Below are 24,025 nucleotides of genomic sequence, written 5' to 3' on the forward strand. Positions count from 1 at the left end.
TCAGATCCAAAATAGAAATGTCCCATCATAAGTTTTAGGAACCTCTTTACTAAAACTATATTAAAGGTGTTATTTGAAGGAAAATATTGAATTATTTTATTCATTTGTAATTTTGTTTCTTTGTCATTTAGTAAATGCTTAACTTGCTGATTTATGAACCTGCTTTTGCCTGAAAGAGCCAAGGTAAATTGCAATTGGCAGTTCTGTAAAGGAGTCTAAATTATTTTCTTTCATGAGTAATATGAAAAATTGAAGTGTAATTGATGTTCATTAAAAACTAATGTGGATTTTTGAAGTACAGAAATAGAAACTCTTGTCTAAAAAATATAGTAGTTGAAAAAAGTAATTTTAGTGGATCTTTAAAAAGCATAAACATATTCCTTCATCAAATCTCTGCAGACCTTTAAGCTTTGTTAGAGTATTTTATAGCTATATAAAGTAATTGTCATATTTCATTGAAATAACATACACTTTTAAAAAATATTTTAACATATCTGAATTGTGAAGCATCTTAAAATCCCTAGTGTATCAGAGTTTAATCGGTGGTATTTTTCTCTTACAAGTACATAAAACAGTGACGTGAGTTACAATTGATGTTTAGATTCAATAACTTATAAAATTTAATGAGATATATCAAAACATGTCAATGCTTACAATTTTGATCCTAGAAATATTAATTCATATGTTAAATAATTTAGTTAATGGCATTAAGTGCTAATTATAATTTCTATTGGATATGATTTAATTTCTATAGCAGAAGCCTATGAAAGACACATATCTGTAAGATATTTTCAGCATAACTTTTCTTTGCTGTCATATTTTAACAAATTATTTGTTGTTTTTGTCTAAACGCTATATGCATGAACAAACCATTTTGATAGCTGATAAACCTTTTCAGAAATACATATTTAAGTCACCACATAATTACTATATATCAACGAGATAAGTTTATCAGTTCCAGTTGTGGATTTTGACTCATTATAAGTACACAAAATATATTTTTTAAAATATGAGAATGATAATTTTATGAAGATATGATTACGTATTTGCTCAGGATATTTTCTGCTGATTGTTTTCTGTAGTATAGGTACAGGGATTTATTATACTGTTATATAGTTCATATAGTTAGACATTTTATTTTCAGAATATCTGAAATTCAATATGTGTATTTCTTTTTTTCATATTTGTTTGCTCATAAAAATATCCTGTACATGTCAATCAGTGTAACCTAGTTTGAGCAGAAATATTATTGTAGGATTACATTTGGTTATCTGTCTTTTTCTAAGCATGAAAAGCCCTTGATATAATATCTTTTAAGCAAGCATTTTAAAAATGAAGAGCAAATAGACAAGGGTTTTGAAGTTTGAATCTTTTGACGCAGAAAGTTAGCTATTAATATTACATATATTCAAACTAATCACAATTTATGGAATTAACTGTAAGTGAACCCATGTAGAATGGCATTTCATGCTTTTGGTTTTTTGTGACTTGAAAGGGAGTTGTTTTCCTCTGACAGATTACAGAGGATTTGGTATCAACTTTCCATTTCTCAAATTTAGGTTGCAGGTTTTTTTTTCTTTTCTTTTCTTTTTCTAAGTGACAAGTGGAAGGAGTCCGAACCTTGAATAAGTAATTTTGCATACCCAATAATCAAAAGTTAAAGTGAATCAGGGGTTTGAAATAATTATTTAAGTAATTTAAGTTCCAATCAGTAGCTCATTTTGATAGAAAAATCTATTATGCCTATCAGGAGGACACATTAAATAATTGATATGCACTTATGTTCTGAAGTAAACAGTGTACAAAACTTGTTAGATACTACTTTGCCTGTCCTCCAGAAGCTTACTATTTTAACAGAAAATGCATGGATGTGCATAGGCACACATAACTCTGAATAAATAAAGTAAAAGATGGTCCTTTTAAAATGATAAACATTTATTTTCTCATAATTTCTGTGAGTCAGGCATCTAGGCAAGATTTAGCTGGGACCTCTGGTTGAAAGGCTCTCCCAAAGCTGTACAATCAAGGTGTAGGTTAGGGTAGCAGTCATCTCAAGGCTCAAATGAGGTCCATGTCCAAGCTCACTCTGTCACTTGACTGTTGACACATACCAGGTCCTCCATGACTATTGTCCAGAGATTCAATTCTCTATTGGGCAGTTCACACATAACAGCTGGTTTCCCTCAGCAAAAGCAAAAGAGAGCCAGAGAGAGTGAGCAAGACAAAAGGCAGAATATTTTGTAACCTAATCCTGGAAGTGACATCCTATTATTTTATACATTGTATTCTTTAGAAATCAGTCTCTAGGTCCCGACCACCCTCAAAAACAGAGGAATATTCAAAGACAAGGAACACTAAGGGTCATTTTAGAGGCTGTCTGCCACAGAGTTCTCAGTAGGATGTGTGTTCTCTTCTAAAGCTGAAGTTTTTATTTTCTTTATGTGATTATGTATTTTTTTCCCTTAAAAAATATCTCTTGTTTTCTTTCGCCACATCTTTTTTTCTAACTTCTGTGAAGTTCTGTAACTACTCTTTTCAATCATCTTAAACCAGAAACCTAATAGGCACATGCATCTGTTGAAATTGACACTCTTTGCCTTATGCAATGTGTTGTATTTGAATGCCTTGGCTGTATTGGGTTTGGACTTAAAATGAATTAAGGAAATTACAAGTGAAATTTGCCCGTGAAATTATATTATTCCCTAAACTCACACAAAATCAATGCCTGCAGAAATTTAAAAGGTGATAATTTTGAGTAGGGCATTTTTAAAGAAGGCAGAGAAAAGAAGTGGTAGGAGAGTATTGAGCAAATTAATGTACATCAAATCTGAATCATTGAATGTAACAAGGGAATGTGTCCTCTTATGTGCTGCCATCTTCAACTTGTAGAATGCAGTGATTATTATTTCTTACTAACTTCCATAAGTTTTAATTTCCCCTGATGAACTAGGATTTATTGTTCTCATAAAGTTTTCTTAATAAATGCAATGAGATTGGTAACTGCGCCAATTAATTAGTCAAGCATATACATATAAAATCCCTAGTGTTTATTTAATTTGATCTTTAAAAAAGAGTCAAAATACAGATATGTAAAAAGATAAAATGTGTAGTGACTATTTTTTTTATTTCAAATTTTACTTTTAGAAAACAGAATTGTATAGGTTATTGTGCTTTGTTATCAGTATAGGTAAATGATATTTTGTGGGCAAACACATATATAAACAAATAGAAGTCCTTAGAACAGATACTGGCCAGGAAGCTAACAATTATCATTATAAAATTAATAGCTATGTAAAGTTACATCCTTTTAGGGTTACCTATTACTTTCTTTTTATATAACCTAATGCAAAATCTTGCTCTGTATCACATTTTCTTTTATTCGTATACGTTTAGATAGCTCATACCTTTTTTTTTTGAGTCATTCATCAACAGTGATATATTTGTGATATATACAATCTAAGTAGGTTGTAGTTTAATTACATCATAGCATCTGATAACAAAGCAATGGCTCTAGGGGTGCCTCAGAGGCTCAGTAGGTTAAGTAGTCGACTCTCCATTTCTGCTCAGGTCATGATCTCAAGCTTCCTGAGACAGCCCCATGTTGAGCTCTGCACTGACAGCATAGTGAGTGCTTGGGATTCTCCCTCTCCCTCTCTCTGCCCCTTTTCTGCTTGTGTTCTCTCTCTTTCTCTCTCTCAAAATAAATAAATAAACATTCAAAAAATCAATGGCTCTGAATAAAGGCACAATAAGGGCAGAGACTTTGTCAGTTTTACACTCCACTATATATCCAAATAGCTGTTGAATGAATGGGTGAATGAATAAATGAATGTATAAATATGTTACATGACTTATTGAGGTATAAGGCATACTAAATTCAGAAAACCTAAATGATTAACTTTTCCCAAATCCTCGTCATTAGAGATACTGTTTTCTTAATTTTTGGAGCAGTTTATTTTAACTAACAGAAAACTTGTGATCTCTGGAAGGCCTCCATATGCAGATTCATGCTATGGAAGAGCTGCTTCTGTACAGAGAATAAGACAAAGAAACTATATTTCACTAACTACACAAAACACATCTAACTTTGTTGTCACAATGTCTCATAAACTCAATTGTTCATATAAAATGTAATTTTACTTGTAAAATGATATATTTATTGACAACTTATAATAAATCATTCATACTAAGAGAAAAATACATCACATTGTCGAGCATAAGAGCAGAAATTAGAGGCCCATCAAATCGACTTCAGGGTATACTAGATGGCACAATTATGATGCACAAAATTGAATCTTCAAGATCTGAAGTAGTACTTTGCTGGGAAATTCTAATGCTTCTTGCTCAATTTTTAAACAAAAGAATTGAATTTTAGAATTCAATTATTTGGTAAAAACACTCATCTTCCCGTTATTCTCAGTAGTGTATTTCTATGTGTCCTGTTGACATTGAAATCATTTGGGAAATACCAACTTGTTGTTGTTGTTGTTGTTGTTGTTGTTGTTGTTCTCCTTAGGCATTCACAAGCACTTATCTTCCTTAGTCACCCCTAAGAGAAGACACTGAGTACGTGGCTTGTGCTAAATGCCTTGTTACATGCCATGTGGGCTGCCAAGAAGTGCAGGAGTAGGAAGGAACCCAAAGAGATTTCAAGTGGGAATGCAGATAGAGAGTTTCAGAATAAGTGTGTACCTGTTTCAGAAAGTGAACAAGTAGAGACTGGTGTAAAATGGGAAAAGGTGGAAATATTTGTGAAGGAAATGGGAAGCTATGGTTTTTACCATGCACTTCTCATGCTGATATCACTGACGTGGAGCAAGAGAAGAGGAGGAGAGAAAAGTGGGGCCAGCATGGAACCATAGATTTAACTTATTATAGGTTCATGTTGTAGAACAGACAGTTAAGACAGGTCTTTTTTTAAGGACTGTAAAAAGACCAAATTTGACTTAGATGTGTAAGACAACAGAGAACAATTACAAGTTATTTTAAGATGAAAGCAGCATTTAAAGAACACAGTCTGGCAGGATAATGAATGATGGATTGTTAGGCAGTAAATTAAGAGATAGAGAAACTATATGGAGAAAGGGAGACACTGCAGCCTTTCATGGTCAAAGTAAGGAGGGTTTGAGGTTCCGGAAATAATGACAGTGTAAATAAGGAGGTATGGCTATACTTCTAAGAAACTTGATATGGCAAACAGATATTAAAATACAAGAGATGAGATATATTCTGTAGGATTCACAGGATTTTGTAAATTAGTTGTAGGACTCCAATTTTTTGAACTGAATAGTTAGAAGAAGGATGATATCAAGGGTATGATATCTCCTTTTCCTCATTTCAATGTCTACTTTAATGCTGAGGTGATAGATTTTGAGCAGTGACCATATTCATAATAATTGGCAAAGTTTAGCATGGATAACTCACTGTTTTTAACCAAGAATTTTACTTTTCTCCAAAATCTGCTTCTCTTTACATGATAGAATGTCCTGATATCTCATTCACCTTGTTTCAGGGTATGAACTTATCATGATTCCCATTATTCCTACATTTCCCTCAAACACTAGTATCCCTGCTCCACAACCCTCCATCCCATTGCTACTTTCCTTGTTAGGACCCTTACTCTTTCTAACCCAGGCTGCTACAGTCGCTGTCAGACTTCTTTCCTCACTTCCAGTCTTTTCCCACTACAGTGCGTTCTCCAATTACTGTGATGTATCTTCCTACATCACAGATCTGATTATCTCATGCCCAGCTTACAAAATTTGTCACCTTCTTGTCCATAGAATAATTCCCAGTTCCCTAGGGACAGAAAATATCTTCTTATCATCTCATACATTCAACAAATGCATCCACTGAACACCTTAAAATGTGCCACACACTGGCTATGAAAGCTCTGGAAAGCAAAAGTTGACATTGTCCCTGCCCCTGTGGAACCTAAAATACAGCAGAGGACACAGATACTAATCAAATAATTACACCAAAAATGTAAAATTGCAGCTGTATGAAGTACTGTTGAGAAGTTTGTGAAATTGGGACTTTACCCCAGTAGGGAAGTCAGAGAAGAATCTCTGTAGAAGTATTTCAGGAACTAACATCTGGAGCATGGGTTGGTTGGCAAAAGAAGAAAGTACTAGGTTTATCATAAAGTAGGCTCCTAGGGAGAAGAGCACCTGTAAAGTCCTGTTGCATGCAGAAATATGCCAGGTGGGAGGGACTTGAACATTTTCACTGAGTCTGGACCAGAGAGATTTATAGAGCAGAATCTCACAAAATAAGGCTCAAGAGAGGAGAATGGAATACCAAAGGTTTATAGACTAGTGAGTTTATTCTGAACCATTGGGAAACTAATGAGACACTTTATGTAAGAGGGTAGCATGCTCAGAAATGCATTTAGAAAAGAACACGTATGGTGGGTTTGCAGGGAATGATCAATCTGGGCAAAGCCAATAGGCAAATGGGTGTTTGCTAGGACAAATGTGATGACAGTGGTGATTTTAAAGATTTAAAAAGAAAGAAGTTTTTGTCTGATGACCTAAATACAATAAATGCCTATGTCTGACTATCGTGTTGATGAAGGAACAATATAAACAGTAGAAATAAGAATTAAAAAAATAAGGAGACAAAATGAAATGACTTGGAAGCTAGAATGTCATAGAGGCTGTGGCAGAAAGAAATCTATGTCTGTTACGGAGCATTTGGAATCCTCATGCATGAGAAACATCATGCTTGCTACCTAGGAATCCATTCTCTCAGCAGCTTTGAGATACAGTTTAAGAAGCTATGCAATCCCAGCTTTCCAGGAGGCACCATATCGTATTTTCATGAAGTTTCATCTGAGAACTACCTGCATTGCTATCATCAAATGTAAATAAAAATATCTCAAGGACAGAGGCAGACCCCTGATTCTGCGTTTTTAACAAGTCCTGCTAGTCTTCTTGATGGAATCTAAACTTTCAGAAACAGTGGGAAACATACTAGAGCATGGATTTAGTGTTAAAAGTACTCAAAGTGTGGCATGTATCACAAATGCACATGCTGAAAACATTGGAAAACCTTTGTGCAGATAAATTTGGAAGGTAAATCTTAGTTGCATAGCTAGGCTGATGGCATTGTAAAAGTCACTTACTTTCTGTGGATTCCAGTTGGAGAGATTTGTGTTTTGGCTTTTCCAAGTCTCCTGCCGCTCATTAATCAAAATGATGTCCCCTATCTATCTCAGTTTCTTGCCCCACCTCTATGAGAAGCTTTGGGGAATCTAGTCTCTTTGAGTCCCAAAGGGTCTGGCTTGAGAATGGTAAAACTCTGTGTCCTCCACCTAAGGTCCAAACTAACTTGTGGGATACTGAAACAGTGGTGGCCTTCTGTAACACTCAGCAGACTGCTGATCTGTAATGTGGGAAGTGCTTACACTAGATTTGATGCATGAAGCATTAAGAGGAAGGAGATTGTCTTCCTCTATTGTATTGAAATTATTTTAAATTTTGCAAATGGTTAACTCCCACCCAGGAGTTTTTAGCCATTTCATCATAAAAAGAGGTAATGAATTTTTGACAATATAAATAAGCCACAACAACCAGAAACACAAACACACACACACACACACACACACACACACACACACACACGCACACACACACATACATCCATACATACACACACATTTTGTAACTGATTGGAAAACTGTCAGTCCATAGAGCTGAGTTAAAAGTATCTAATTATCATAAAAATACTACTTGCAATCGGGACACCTGGGTGGTTCAGTCAGTTAAGCGTCTGACTTCGGCTCAGGTCGTGATCTCTCAGTGCAGTTTGGGAGTTCAAGCCCTGAATCAGGCTATATGCTGACAGCTCAGAGCCTGGAGCCTGCTTTGGATTCTGTCTGTCTCTCTCTGCTCCTCCCCTACTTGTGCTCTGTCTCTCTTTCAAAAATAAATATTAAAAAAATAAAAAAAATACTGCTTGCAGTCTATAGCAAAGTAGACTATACATTTACATATATGTGCTAAAAAATCAGTGACAAGTGTATGCCTGCCTAAAACTCTTAGGCTTATAACAAGTCAGATTTATTTTTGTTTTTGATAACAGCAGAAAATGTTTTTTAAAAAAGGTTAAATATTGGTTTATCACATGACAGTGAGCTATTTAATAATTGATAAAAAATGTAACGGGTATGAAAACAATTGTCATTTTAAACAGGACTATTTCAATATCTGAAGTATAACGAGGGATACAATAATTTTTATTTTCAAAATTAATACAAATTTCACCCAAATAATCTTGAATACTATTGTTTTCTGTATAAAAATTCAATCTGAAACTGACAATTACACACATGGCAAATCTTTATACTGGGTTAGAGTGTCCCCAGCAGGTGGTTTACTTACGATTAATGATTTACAGTTCTTGAATATTCAGATTGGTAAATGTGCTGGTGCTTTTTAATTGCCAAACTCTTATTACCCCAGCTTGCCTTATGACAGCTTTCCTTCATTTTAAACATGTTGTTTTTGAACATGATTTAAAATGAGTGCCAAAGTATGAGGTGTCTTCATGCATTGACTGCTATGGGCAAACACACTGTACATGCTTTTTTTTCTGTGTTGACAAAAATAAATTATAATTTTCTGATAGCTTGTTCAGTATATTCAGATTTTAAAATGACAGTGACTACTAGTTTTCTGTATCTCTTCCATCATAGTTTGTCATGAGTTACAACTCAAAGCATAATCAAATACTTATTTTATTATAATTTATAAGATGCTTATATTTTAAAATTGTAACTCATCAGGGGGCTAGTTCAACTTTAATAATATTTGGCAAAATTGAGAACATATAGAAGACTTATAAAGAGCTTTACAGATATAACATGATTTATCCTAGAAAAGACAAAATAAAGCAGTGTATTGATTTTTATTTTGAAGTACATGAAGGCTTGTTTTGGTTGATAATAGACATGAAAATGCATAGGAAAACTCAGTGTGTGGAAAAAACCCTATTCTTAGAAGACCTTGACACCTATTAATTATCATCTGGAAAAAGCCATTTAAACATCTCTAAGTTTTTGTTCACTAATCTGTACACGGAAGCTAAAAATACTGCCTTAATTATATCACAAGGTATTTTTTGAGAATCAGATGATTCAATTTCCTGCTAAATTTTGTGGGCATGATGTAGGCAAGGACCATATTGCTTTAATTCCTTTGTAGGTAATAGGTCCTTCAGTGTTTGCTAATGAATGAATGACTCAAATTAGATTGTAAATAAAAGTAAGTTACAAATAGTTTTTAAATCATTGTGTGAGTTTAAGTAAAGAAGGAAATCTTTTTTTTCAAGTTTACTTATTTATTTTTGAAAGACGGGGGGGGGGGGGTGGAGGGAATGTGCAGGGGAGGGGCAGAGAGAGAGGGAGAGAGAGAATCCCTAGCCCGATGCCAGACTCAAACCCATGAACTGTGAGATCATAACCTGAGCTGGACGAAATCAAGAGTTGGATACTCAACCAACTGAGCCACCCAGGTGCCCCTAGAAGGAAATCTTAATGGGCCTAGAGTAAACCTTTTTCTATGTTTTAGGACAACCATTGGCAGTTGTTAATTATGGAAACTCTCATACTCATAATAACTTGGTAAGAATCCTTTTGTTTCTTTTTGTTTTCAATCTTGAAGAAAAAAAAATCAAATATATTGTGTTCTTATTTTACACACTGCACATATATTTACTGAGTTACTGGAAGAAAGAAAAACAACAACATGAATTTGGTCTCGTGGACTTATGTCCAGTTAAAGGTTAAAGAACACAAAACAATGTTAAATACATGGTTTTATAATAACAGTTGTGATCAATGCAGTGTACAATGGAGGTTTAACAAGTTGACTTAACACCGCAGCCTGCAAAGTGGAAAGCAATGTACCAGGAATATTATAAGTGGTTGTAGCCAAGAAAAATTTATTTTAGCATATAATTTGTGCCACTCTGTTTGGCACTAGGGATAAATGTAAGTAAGTAAGATAGACAGGTTGAGACAAACTTGTGCCTATATATTATCTTCATTTTATAGCTGAGGAAATAAAAGCTCCAAGAGATTGGGTTTCTTGTCTAAAAACATACAGATAGTTTATTAACTGGGCACTCCCACCCAAATACGTTTGACTCTACCATGCTGTTTCCTCTAATTCATTTAGACACTGAGTTGGGAAGTATTGTTTAGGGACACCTCCATTTTTGGCATTAAATGTATCCAGTGTAAATGACATAAGCATAAGAGAATTATCTAACTCTGTTGTTATGTTTTTTTAATGTCTATGTTTCTTAATGTCTATTTCTTATAATAGTGCTGCCCTGTATTTTACTTTTTTTTTTAATGGTGCCTTCTAAGAGCACATATACTGTATTTATATGGTTAAAAGTGTAATCTGCCGAAGTGATTGTTTGCATTGTCTGAGGGCCCATTACTGCTATAAAGAGATCGTAGACCCATCATCTGTGTGATGTCTTTTGTCTTGGGGCAGGTTGCATTGCTGATCACAAGCTTGTCCTAGTTACCGCAATACAGTCAGTGGTATAACTTATTAAACTGCTTTTCTTTTATGCTTATCCTTTTTAGTATTTAACACAATGCATATGTTGAAACAAATTGGCCTAATTCATAGAAGTTATAATTTTATAATTATTCTCGAGTATTTACAGAAGCAATAGTATTCTGAAATATCCTAGGATTTTTATAAACACTTATTATCTATGTATCACTTCACATTTTTAAATATTTGTTGGTATACAATTTTTAACAATCTTAAAATGACTATTTCCATTCTGTAGAAGAGATTTCTTTTAGTTATGCTTTCTTATATGGTCATATAACCTCTATCTGTGACTATTCACAACTTAATTTATCTTTCTTACATGTTGACAACAATGCTAATAGCATTTTTTATTTGGGGACTTTTATTGGTTTGTGCTTACATTGCAACAATATCCCCCAATAAATATTATATATTAATTAGGCATAAATCACACTAGTGTCATTTGGGTAACTTCATATGACACAATAAAAGAAAATCATTTAATTTTTCACAGGTAATTTTGTTGTTTGATTTTTTTAAAAAGAATTTATTGATTTATGACTTATATTTTAATTTTTGCCGGCCATTTGATAAAATACATACATAAATATTAATATCTATATATACATACAAAACAATAGTAGTCATTAATCACTTCTTTAGTCTGTGAACAATAAAATATATTGATACTCTTATTGTTCGTGACTGCACTGAGATAAGTTCACTTATTTCTCCCCATGCGAATTAAATGTCTTCACTCTTCTTTAATTGCTATGTGCTTAATTTTCTTCCACTGCAGGAAGCCCAGCTATTTATAGGTTTAACTTCTATTAGGTTTTCCATCATTTGATCCTTACTGATCCATTACAATACATTGTGCTTTCATGATTCATGTTGTCTTACATTTATTACTACCACACTACCTGTTTTTTATGACATTTTTAATATGCACTGTGGTGTGCATAAAACATTAAATGAGCTAAAATGAGCAATTGGTGATTATATTTATATTCATATTATAATATGTCTATGCTATTATTTCTGTGGTTTTCTAACTATGCTTTAGTGTGTTGGAAGGAGAGCCAGAAAGGGTTTTTAAGGTCAATTATTATTGGGGTACAAATCTCCATTTGGATTTTCACAAACTCATATTTCATAGGCAATCCAAATTCTTTGAAGTGTGCAGAACATGTAAAATATGAGGTCTGTGTGGCATTTCCAATAACTGAAGTTCCTGTAGCAACTTTTATTAACAGAAGAAGAGTATGGATAAGATGAAGTGCATCTCATCTTTTTTCAATTTACACCTGTTTGGAACCTAAATATCTTGAAGAAATGATCTATTACTATTAGCCATTTTCACTATTTGAATACATGTGTATATGTTCTAACTTAACCCCACGTAAAAATAACTTCAAAGGACTTTTCTTATTAATAACCCTCTAATAAGTAATTAATGTTTATTCGTATTAAACATTATAACCATAATCTCATTGTTTTTATAAAACTGAAGATTTAAAAAAATATATTGAATGATTGATTCTGCAAATGATTTAACCAAACTTTACATGTTTTTCTCTCATAGAACATTTTTTTTTAAAAAAAATTTAATGTTTTATTTATTTTTAAGGCAGAGAGAGACAGAGCATGAGTGGGGATGGGGCAGAGAAAGAGGGAGACACAGAATCGGAAGCTGGCTCCAGGCTCTGAGCTGCAAGCACAGATCCAGACTCAGGGCTCAAACTCACTAACTGTGAGATCATGACCTGAGCCAAAGCTGGACACTCGACCAACTGAGCCACCCAGGCGCCCCACTCTCATAGAACTTTTAACTGTCAACTGCTGACATTACCATTTGTATTAGCTCTACCCAAGCAAAATAGGTTTTCTAATATACATGTACATATACACACATGTATATGTGTGTCTGTGTGTATATATATATATATATATATATATACATACATTATATGTGTGTGTATATATATATACTTACATATGTATATATGTATATATGTAGCTATGTTTATTAATTTAGACTTTTTAGTCTGTGAAAGAAATACCATTCTCCTATTTAATATGATGTTGTCAAAAATATCTTTTACAGCTCCTTTAAAACACATTTTCCCTATTTTTATTTAATAGCAGACATTATGGATAATGCCTATAATATTAGAAATACCTATAAGAAGTTTTGATGCTGCCATTGAAATTTGACAATAAAATTCTCAAATAATTTTATTTCTTTGAAATAAAAGTGATGATTTCTTTAGAGCTGAAATAAATCTGTCTTGTATAGTTATATCATGGTATGGTTATCAATAATTTAAGGAAATGCCTAAGAATTTTGTTTTATTATTTTTTAAACTGTATACTTTATAAAATTATGACTCTTTAAAAGGTTTTTGATCTCCAATGTAGATAGGATATGCAGCTTTTTTTAAAGAAAATTAGCTTAAATTACTTTGTTTCACTTAAATTATGTAAATAAAAAAGATAATAATATCACAATATGTTATCATTTTAGAACTATAAGTTGTAATATATTTAGAAAGAAATGTAAGAAGTAACTTTGATGACCACAGTAAGTAGATGATAGATTATATATTAAAATAACTTGGTGCCAGTAAAACATTACCAAAACTTTTTTCTATTTTCCAGTGGCAAGATATTTGCAATGTCCTCAAAATTTAAAAGGAAAAGTTATGAGGCTGAACAACACACTACATGAATATTTGATTTTGAACTTAAATCAAGATCACCTTTGATTATCGAGCCTAAGATGTTTTCTTCACAATATTAGACAGTTACCTTTAATCTCCATAATATATCATTTTTCTTTTAGAAATAGCTCAAACTTATTCAAAACAAAAACCTAAAACAAACAAAAACAAACAACAAAAACACTTCATGAAGACCTGGAAACCAAAGCAAACCAAACACTTGAATCCTAATGTGATATAGTCAGAAAGTTCTGTATTTTGCAACAGATCATCTGTTTTCTAGTTCCCACGTTTACCTGTGGCCCAGATTTGCTTTCTTTTGTTTTTATTGACGATATTACTTAATTTTTGTTAACCTCATTTTCCTTATCTGTCAAAACAGACGCTGGAATATTTGATCACTGAAGTCATTATTTTATTATAAGTGAAATCTTGTCAAATTACAGTAGAAGAATTTAGGTCACTTTATAAACTAATTTCAGTGACTTTTTTCAGCCTGTCATGATAAATGAGTTAAGGATTTTTTCAAAAGTTAAGTTTTTTTATTGTCCTTTTTCCAGTTATAAATTCTCAATTTCATTTAATCTCATTTATTTTATGTCTGCTTTGATATTATGTAAAAAATGCTTTTTCATATTTTTAGGTCTTATGAAGATTATTGATAATATATAATTTCTAAGAAAAAGACCTTGGACTAGAGGGTTTCTTTTGTTTTTATTTAAATTCTAGTTAGTTAACATATAGTATAATATTGGTTTCAGGAGTTGAATTCAGTGATTCATTACTTGCATATAATACCCAGTGCTTATCACAAGTGCCCTCCTTAATCCATCATTCATTTAACCTGTCCACCATATTTCTTAAATAACTTCACAATCATAATATTAGAAATGGAATCTAGTCACTGTCATGACCTCCTCCAGGAAAATAATATTTGAGATCTTACAAAGACATTAAAGAGAAGTGGCTACAGGGCCGAATGAGTTACTTACACGCACACACACACACACACACACACACACACACACGGGGTGACAAATAATTATTTTAGTATTAAACAATAGCAAGTTATTTCAAAATTGAAAGTTTATAGGTCGTTTGTTATAATATTTGAATGAAACATATTTTAATGCAAACCCGTAACCTTTCATCAGAATGATAGATGTTGGTTCTTATTTCCTTTGTGAAGGATAACCCTTTCTCTCCCTAATGATATAAATCCAAACTGTCTGTTCCAAATCTTCCAGGTTATGGCTAAATGAATAGGCCATCTCTGGTTATTTGCTTCACCCTCTGAAAATTTGTTTTCATTTTTCAGAGGCATTTCTGCTTTGTATATTGGGTAACTGACATGTCCTTTTATGAGAATTATAAGTTATTTAGGTAAAACACTTTATTTCTGAATTATCAGTTATTTAGGTAAAGCATTATATTTCTGATATATTATTTAGGTAAAACATTATATTCCTAGAAATTTTCCTTATGTCTTCCTGTTTTATTTTATATCTGCTGTATGGTACAATTGTTCTTCCATAAAACCCCAAACTTCACTATTGTTCTCTCAGTAGCCATTAATTCTAAAATTCAAAATTATAACTTAAAATTATAAAGTACACTCAAACATTCCTGACTAATTGACTAGTTTAATGGTATCTAAAAATAATAATGAATATGATTTAAAGTAGGTAAAAGAGAAATGAAGACATTTACGCTCAATTAAGGGAGTAAATTACGGAAAACATCTCTTAAAAATAAGAAAAACAGTAATTGGCATGATTTAGTTTGAATCTAATTCAATTTGACAAACATTTGTTTTATCGTTACCTTAAGCTCAGCTTGACAAGTTTATAAGCTATATCTCTTAAAAGGACTTTAAAATAAAATTGGGGCAAAAAAAGTTAAAATTGGGGCATAAGAAAACACTCCTTTTTTGTCTCTTTGTTCCGTATATTTCTGGTGTTATTATTATTAACCTTTATTGTAGTTAGATGCACTGCAGGTCCTCCAATAGATTATAGGTCCCTTGTAAGAGTATAAACTGTTTTTTCATTTTCATCCTTGCTGCTCTGACAATGCTCCACACATAATGCCTCCTATATAGTCCATATTCTAACTCTATATGATGACTCAAATGTCACCCAAAGGCACTAAACATTAGCATCTCAAAAAAAGTGTGATTTGCCTTGCACTTTTCACATTATTGATACACTTGAGTTTTGAGTTTCTTTCTATCCATGACCTAAATTTTCCAAGCTCTAGGTCAATTCACAGATATTACAAAAATCAAATTTAATTTTATGATTTAAGGATACTTTGTTATAACACCCTTTTATTTGATGTTACTAGACATATTTTAATAAAAGTACAATAGTAAGACTGTAACAAAAGGATGGCAATACTGGAAGGTGTATGACTTAGTCAGATAAGATTCGCCATAGGAAAGTAGAGCAGCTTTAGTATACACACAGATGGATAGGAAACCAACAGTGAATTGAAAAATGCAAAGTTTTGCTCACAAGGTGACCTGAGAGAAAGGCAGTCAGTGGGGGTGAAGATTTTACTGGTTTAATAATAAATAGGTATACATAAATAATTAGTTTGTGACAGTTTTAATGACAACCCAGCCATGGGAGAAGATAAATCTACATATTGAAAGAAAGCAGTTAAAATGTTGACTTGCAGAATGACAGAGGTAAAGAGGATACATGTAAGTGGAGACAGGCAGCTTGTCTAAATATGGCTAATATTAAATACAGGTGATTATAGCATTTGAAATTGAAATTACAAATAATCTCTGATTCACTTATTTTAAAATTTCCAAGTCCCCTCAGCTGCATATTTCACCAGGTGCTGGTGCAGTAGGAACAACAAGCGTATCCAATGATTTAAAAATAACATTCACGGGTGTCACCTGATGTCACTCCAGATAAGAAATGCTGTTCCCAATCAGAGAGAACACTCTCTGGTATTCATCCTAACACCTCCCAAACCTGTACTACATATTTGTCATGCATTTTTAAATAATCTTTTGGATCTCAAACATATTAAATAGATTAAGCTTTTTGAAAATTGTGAACACACAGAAGAAGTGGAAGAAATGGAATGCTTTGCTTTTAGAAAACTTATGCAGGTACAGAGTTTTTTGTTTTTTTGTTTTTTTTTTCTTCTCATGACCAGGTTTAAACTAAAGATGTTTTTATTTTTTTCTTCCAAAACAGTACAAACTGAGTCAAATTTTAGTGTAGTATTCATGACTTTTTGGTCTTCAGAAAGATATTTGAGCCTCACCCTTTCAGGCTACTCAGGTACATAGACTTCTAAATATATCGGTTCAGATTTGGGGAAGTAAGCAAACATTTATCAAGGCACTCAGGCAAGCAATGTGCTAAGTGCTTTGTGTGCATTTACTTTTCCCAATACAAGTCCTATGAGGAAGATATTTTATCTATTTTACAGATAAAGTAACTGAAGTCTGGAAAGGTTAACTTGATTGCTCAAGATCAAAAAAGAGACTCAGCAGCAAAAACAGGATTGGCTCTTAGAATTCTCTTAAAAGCACATGCTTTTCTATTTATGAACCTAAATTTCTCCATAAGGGTTGTTTCACAAATTTATGTGAAATAAATAATGATATAATTTTTAAAATGCATTGATATCACATCTCATTGCCTCCCCCCGCCAATTCTACTTTATAGTCTGAAGATAAGGAATCAAATCACAAACACATTTATTTTTATTTTTCAAATCACAGATTGTATTTCTTGAGGCTCTATACAAAAACAAATGGGCTTATTTAATATGTTGCATACCACATTCACTATTCATTAATCTCAAAATGAACTAACTTGACTAAATTTACAATAGTTCCAGTTCTGTACTGTCCAGAATATTTGGGGGGATCATAGACAGAGATTCCCTAAAAGCGTCAAGCAATTTTCAGTGAGAAATGTAACTGACAGTCTCCTAAAAGATAAAACACAAAATGGCAGAGATAAATGAATATGAAATATTTGGTAACACACCATAATTATTGTGATGATTCTAATACTTTCTTCCAACCACCCTTGAAGGTCATGGAAATGTGGAAGAAAAATAGAAAATAAAAGGAAATACTAGATGGAAAAAAATCTTGTACTACCATAATGCTATTTTATTTAAAAATTTTTTACATTTATTTATTTTTTGAGAGACATAGAGAGACGGAGCACAAGTTGGGGAAGGGCAGAGAGAGAAGGAGACACAGAATCTGAAGCAGGCTCCAGGCTCTGAGCTGTCAGCACAGAGCCTGACGTGGGCTCAAGCCCACACACCGTGAGATCATGACCTGAGCCGAAGTCGAACGCTTAACTGACTGAGCCACCCAGGCGCCCCTACCATAATGCTATTTTAGAAGTTGTCAAAGGAATGGGAAACTTGGGTGTTATTAAGTCAGAAGAAACACCAATTACTTCATTTTGATATATTTGATGATCATGTTAGTCTACTGAGACCATTGTGAAACTAGACTTTCGTCTCTTGGCATTTTGACAATGGCTTGTAGCATCATTATCCATCAAATATGAAGAATAGTGTTATTTTTCCTCATTAATTAGTAAATTTAAAAAGATAATGAATTACTAATTACTGTATTAAAGGGGAATATTTTTAGAAGTCTTTTAGCTACACCTCCCCATCCCATTTGATGTTAGTATTGTCCCTTAGACCATCCTTCAGTTTGGTCATTTTCACTGAGACTGCCAGTCAGTTTTACACCAAACCAGGCTGTATTTTTCCATCTTGCACAGTTTTTCTCAGGTGTTGCCAACTTCACTGCTGAGTCCATATACATCAAGGTGACTGTGTTTCCCTGAAACTAAAAGTGTCAAAATAGCAAATTAGGCAATATGATATGATATAATAAGCTAAACTCATGCTGCCTCCATTTTACTGAACAAATAAGAGATGCCTTTCTTGAAAAATAGATGGTGGGGACAAGAGATTGCCTCCAAATCTAGAGAACTATGGGATCCTGCTTTAATTTATACTGCATTAAATACTAGGGAGACCTTGATTGTAAATCTTCTTAAATCTGAAATGATCTCTTCTTGTCTCCTCCCCCCTTTTTATTTTTCCGACATTCAGTTAGACACTTGAGTTTTCCAGAAAACCATAGGTTTCTGCATTTCCCGGGGACAAATCCTTAATAGAGGGCTTTAAAACCAGTTACTAATAGCTTGGTGATGATGTTACCTAATTTGTACAGAGAGGTTGGTGAAAAGAGAGATATTATGCATGTGTGAACTGACATTTTGAAGTGGAACTCTGCAAGCTCTTTTTCATAAAATTATACAGTATATATATACGGTCTAGCTTCTATGTTTTGGGGACATTAGAATTTAAATAGTTGGATTTGAAGTCATAACTATGTTTTTATAATATTATTTTAATGGAGAAATATTCGCCAAATGATAAAGAACATATTTGTAAATTACTTTTGGGTCTGTAGCCTATTAATACTTTAAAACAATTTTCATAAGTGTTTTATTTCTAAATGATATTTAAGGCACTCATGCATAATTTGAGAATTGCCTATATAGAGATTAATTTATAATGATTGATCCTTTGATATGATAAACCTAGTATTTCAGCATGACAAAAAGCTACAAAATATGAACTCAAATATACTAATGTTAGGTAAATACATAATTGCTCTGGTGGTTATCTCATTCAACATCTCGGTAACAAGAGCAAATAAAAGAAGCTTTATAGATGTGCCCTTCCAAACAGATTGATTGAGTTTATCTTGCTATAAAGCTTAATTTTATAATCATCTGTAGGATTTTAACTATATATCTTATTGTGTATGTCAGAGATAATTTTTAATGGGCTGCCAAACATAAAAAATAGATTGTCTTCGCATAAAAGGCAGAAAAATGTAACAAAAAGGTAAAATACCAATGAAATTTTATTATAAAGAGAATTATTTTCTACTTTTTTTCAAAATGTGCTTTGCTCTATCTGTTACTTGAATTATCTAATCTCACTTCCCCTGGAAGAAATGTTTATAACTTAATTAAGTGACAATATATTTTCCTTATACTTATATATTACATAATATTGAGATTCTCTAAAAAGTGAATGAAAATTAAAGTATATTCACCTAAGATATTAAGTGATTGTTCACAGATCAGAGTACTTAAAAAATAGTGAATAAAATAGCTCATATGAAAGTGTTCATTTATTTTACATATATCTTAATTCCATACTTCTCACAGAATAAGCATACAATTATAAAATAACTATTTGCTGATATTTATTTGATAAAGCCATAAAATCAACATAGCCAACTTCATTAATGCAGGGATAGAATCGAAATTAAGATAGAAAAGTATCAGAAAAGGTATGTCATTAAAGATTCATGTGAAAAATACTAAGGAATGAAGTATGTCAGCACTTTGCATGTAAGGATATCTTAATCCACACACACACAAATGAAGTTAAGTAGTATCTATTTAAAACTAAAAACAATTTTATTGTAATTTGCAAATGAAAGTGGACTTCTTTTAGGAAATATTAATACTAATGTACCTATATTTACATATTAAATCTGTGGGGCTTTTCTTTTAAATAAAAGCAAATAGTCTTTCTCTGCATGAAAATATTAGAACACTTAATACCAACAAGACGCTAGCAATTGTTGAAAACAAATTAGAACAGAGAAATCATAGATATTTAAGGAATCACTATGGCTATTTAATGTTCTCTTTGTCCTTGTAAACTTGACATTTTCAAATTATAGCAAGCTGTCTCTTTCTAAATTTTCAGGAAAATAAGTAATAGTATTTAAGTACCATGACAAGTATAAATGGAATTGAAAAGACATTATTTAAATATAATGACAATAGAATGTTATTCCATTTTCAGAAGACTATTTCAATCAATGATAAGAAATTGCACTTAAATATTTATATAATTTTAAAAAATTGGTCAAGTTTTCTTTTTAAAGAACCTTGTTGTGTAATTGGAAATTAGGTATCTATAAATCAAACATTTGCAAATAATTCCATCAAAACAGAATGCTTTTTGCAATAGCTTGCTTTCTTCATGTCTTTGGTCATCAGATAACAAAAATTATTTTGTTTGTTAATATAATGCTTTATGAAATATAGCAACAGATTATGCATAATGCAATGTATTATTTTCAAAAATAATTATAAAAAAGGAAATTGTATGGTAGCTTGATGTAAATAGAAGTTCACTTGGAAGTAAGTCATATTTTAAGCGTAGCCCAATATACTATTAGAACAATATAAAAATAATTTAGAGAAGAAACAAACAACTCCTCAGTTATTTAAGATTAGAAAAGGTATCTAGAATACACAGGCAAGGAACCAAACTATAGTGACACAACATTTTTGGTGTACCTTGCTCTATTTTCAGCACTGCATCCCAAGTCTAGTACAGAGGCCATCAGCCTGGTAGTTAAGTTGTATCATCACATTGTAACCTCTGAATATTCCAGGTAGCCCTTCAGAGATAAGCAAGGAAAAGGTACTAATATTATGAGGTAGCTGGGGGCAGACAGATGTAAAGTGTATATAATAATGGGTGTTTTATACAAAAGTTATGTGCTATTAGGCAGTGATGGCTATTTTTAAAATCATAATTTAAATTACTACTGGCAATAGAGGACTAAAACCTGGTTACCCTGTCCGTGCAACTTAGTCTACCTTATCTCCCAGTTGAAACTTATGGAAATATGAGATTTAAAAAGATTTAAAAGATTAAAAGCAATGATTAACTTGAATATTAAGGATATAATTATGTAAAATTTAAGATTATTTTATATACACTTTAAAAGCTATCCCAACAGCAATATGAAAAAGAATATAAAATGAATAAGAGAGGTATTATAGTGGTGATTTTGAATTACTGATAACAAATAATAATATAATATCAGGTGTGCAGAAAGGAATAGTATTGTATAACACTCCAAACACAAAGAATTCATATATTTACATGAAGTAGAAACAGTGTTTCCTAATCAGAGAGCTTTCTTGTGTTGCTTTGTTTTGCTTATTTTTTAATTTTTGTTTTGGAAAATTTAATATATTGAGAAACTCAGCCACTCCTGAATGTAATGCCCTAAGAAGCAGTCTCCAAAAATACACTGACCTTGCCATAACCTAAAATGTTCACTTCAAAACTGTTCAATTCAAAACAGGACTGCACTTGCTATATCACAGTGCTACCAATAGTAATTTAAGGTAACTGTCACTTTAAAAGTAGCCATCAACCCTGCCTAAATATACATTATTTTTATATAAAAACTCTAGTATCTTCTTTCAACATATATTTCCCAGAGATCTAATACAGGGAATAAGCCTTAAAAGCAACTACATTTTTCTGTTATGCTACTATGAAAGAAAATTGTAGTCATTAGTCAAAAAAGTGAATAAAATTGGTTATATACTACAGAATGATCTTGATATTGATTTTTAAAAATATTCTTATAACCTGCATGATACCAAAACAACTACTGTTCACAACCTTACCTGTATAAAGAAGCTATTTTCCATTTGAAAAACATTATATACTTGTCAGTTAAAGAAAGAGTATATTGGGGCGTCTGGGTGGCTCAGTCGGTTATGCGTCCGACTTCAGCTCAGGTCACTATCTCTCAGTCCGTGAGTTCGAGCCCCGCGTCAGGCTCTGGGCTGATGGCTCAGAGCCTGAAGCCTGCTGCCGATTCTGTGTCTCCCTCTCTCTCTGACCCTCCCCCGTTCATGCTCTGTCTCTCTCTGTCCCAAAAATAAATAAACGTTAAAAAAAAATAAAAAAAAAAAAAAGAAAAGAAAGAGTATATCGGCCAAGAAGATTTTAGTGGCTGGGATTGTAATAGAACTAGAGACATGATATTATTGTAATACAGCCACATGTAATCTGACACAAATGAATTCTTTTAAATTTATCTTAAAATTTGTGGAGTTTTGAGTGAGTAGGTATGCATATGAAATAGTATTATTAGCCGTAGGTATTAATAGTTATAATAGAGACTGATAAAATTAAAATTGTCATATATTTGTTTAATAAGTCTCAAACTTTAATCAATAGGTTTTAAAAGTAAACTCTTACTAGAAATCCATGTAGGTATTCCAACAAAAATACTAGTATTTTTTTTTTAAAGATGTTGCCTGTGAGCCTCAGGCAATTTCTAGGTCTTTTTTAGTTCCTGAGATTTCAACTGAGAAAAGTGCCAATTAGTTCCAATTTTGATGATGATATTCATGATGTGGTCTCTAATGTAACATAATTTGGAGGGGGAGGGGCTTGGTGACATGTTTCCTCAGGACATAGACAAAGATGAATATACTCAGCATTCTATACCACTGTCTAAATGTGACATGGTCTATCAATGCCAACACATTTAAATAGAAAGTGAAAATAATCCATTATTTTTATGATTTTCTCTATAACATCAAACATATAGTTTATATCTGACTATCTCAGTCTGACTAGTTGAAAATTTAGGGTATATGTTTGTAGTTTAATGACAACAGTTATTGGCTATATTGACCATGTTAACGAAAGTAATAGTCGTATTAAATTTAAGTCTTCTAAGGTAAAATCATATCTGAATCTGTATTCAGTCATTGGGACTTTATTTTGAGGAAGACATTGATAAAATAGGACAATGATCAGAATGGTTAAGTAACATTATAGGAAGAATGATCAGAGTTACTGAAAAGTTCAAATTTAAGAAGAGAATAGTTGGTTAGGGAAAGTACATTAAAAAAAATTTGAATACATTGTTCTTTGGATGAAAATCTAACCTGAGTCTATAAGGCATAAGGAATAGCTAAGGTCATTGGGTGGATATAGATAGAATTCTCTGAAAATTATAGCTATCTGAAATTAGAATACCTTGTCATTGCTAAATGTCTTCAAAGAGTGGATGATGCAACCTGCCTGGGAGATTGTAGGAGAATTCATGCTAGGAGTAAAAAACTGGATGAAGCTTCCTCTAGAGACTCATATAATTTTGATGTTCTGTAAATTTAATAACTGAACTATTTCTTTGTGATAAACTTCTCCCAAATGTTTCAATGTTTTCAGTGTTCAAGACAGGACTTATTAAGGTGAAATGTAAGAAATTGCCAGTATTGTAAGTCCAGAGTGGTTGAATAGCAGCATTTCATGTGGTTCATCTACATCCATAGTTTCCTAAGACAATTCTCCAAAAGAAGATAGGTAAAATTTAACAAGAAATCAATATTTTTTCTTGACTTAGTTAATGATGAAAAACTATTTAGAGGCCTAAATTATTGAAAGATTTAGTGATGAGATAAAAATGTACATATACTGCTGTTTTTCATCTTTGTTTTTGTATTTTGGTGAAATTAATTGCACGGACTTGGACTCGGTTGGAATACCAGTTCAGTCCCCTGTCATTTTGTGGCTGTGGTAGTCTTGAGAACACTCCTTTCTGACCTCTGCAGGAACTCTCCTATGACCTCAGGCTCTATGCTCTGAAATACATCCTTGTGGTTAGCGTTAAGTCACCATTACCCGTTGACTGATACCAGCCAGTGACTAAACACGATAGGAATATTTAAGACAGGCCCACTCTGGAAAGATATAGGACTCTTCTGATGACTTGAAGGATACTGGATGGCTTTGCCAAAGTTTCTTTAGAATTGCATTGCATTCTAAAATGCTTCCACTCAACTTGCCTTCCTTCCCTCTTTCCTTCATTCAGGATAG

The sequence above is a fragment of the Panthera tigris genome, chromosome C2 (genome assembly GCF_018350195.1).
Source record: "Panthera tigris isolate Pti1 chromosome C2, P.tigris_Pti1_mat1.1, whole genome shotgun sequence".
NCBI classification, from domain to species: Eukaryota; Metazoa; Chordata; class Mammalia; order Carnivora; family Felidae; genus Panthera; species Panthera tigris.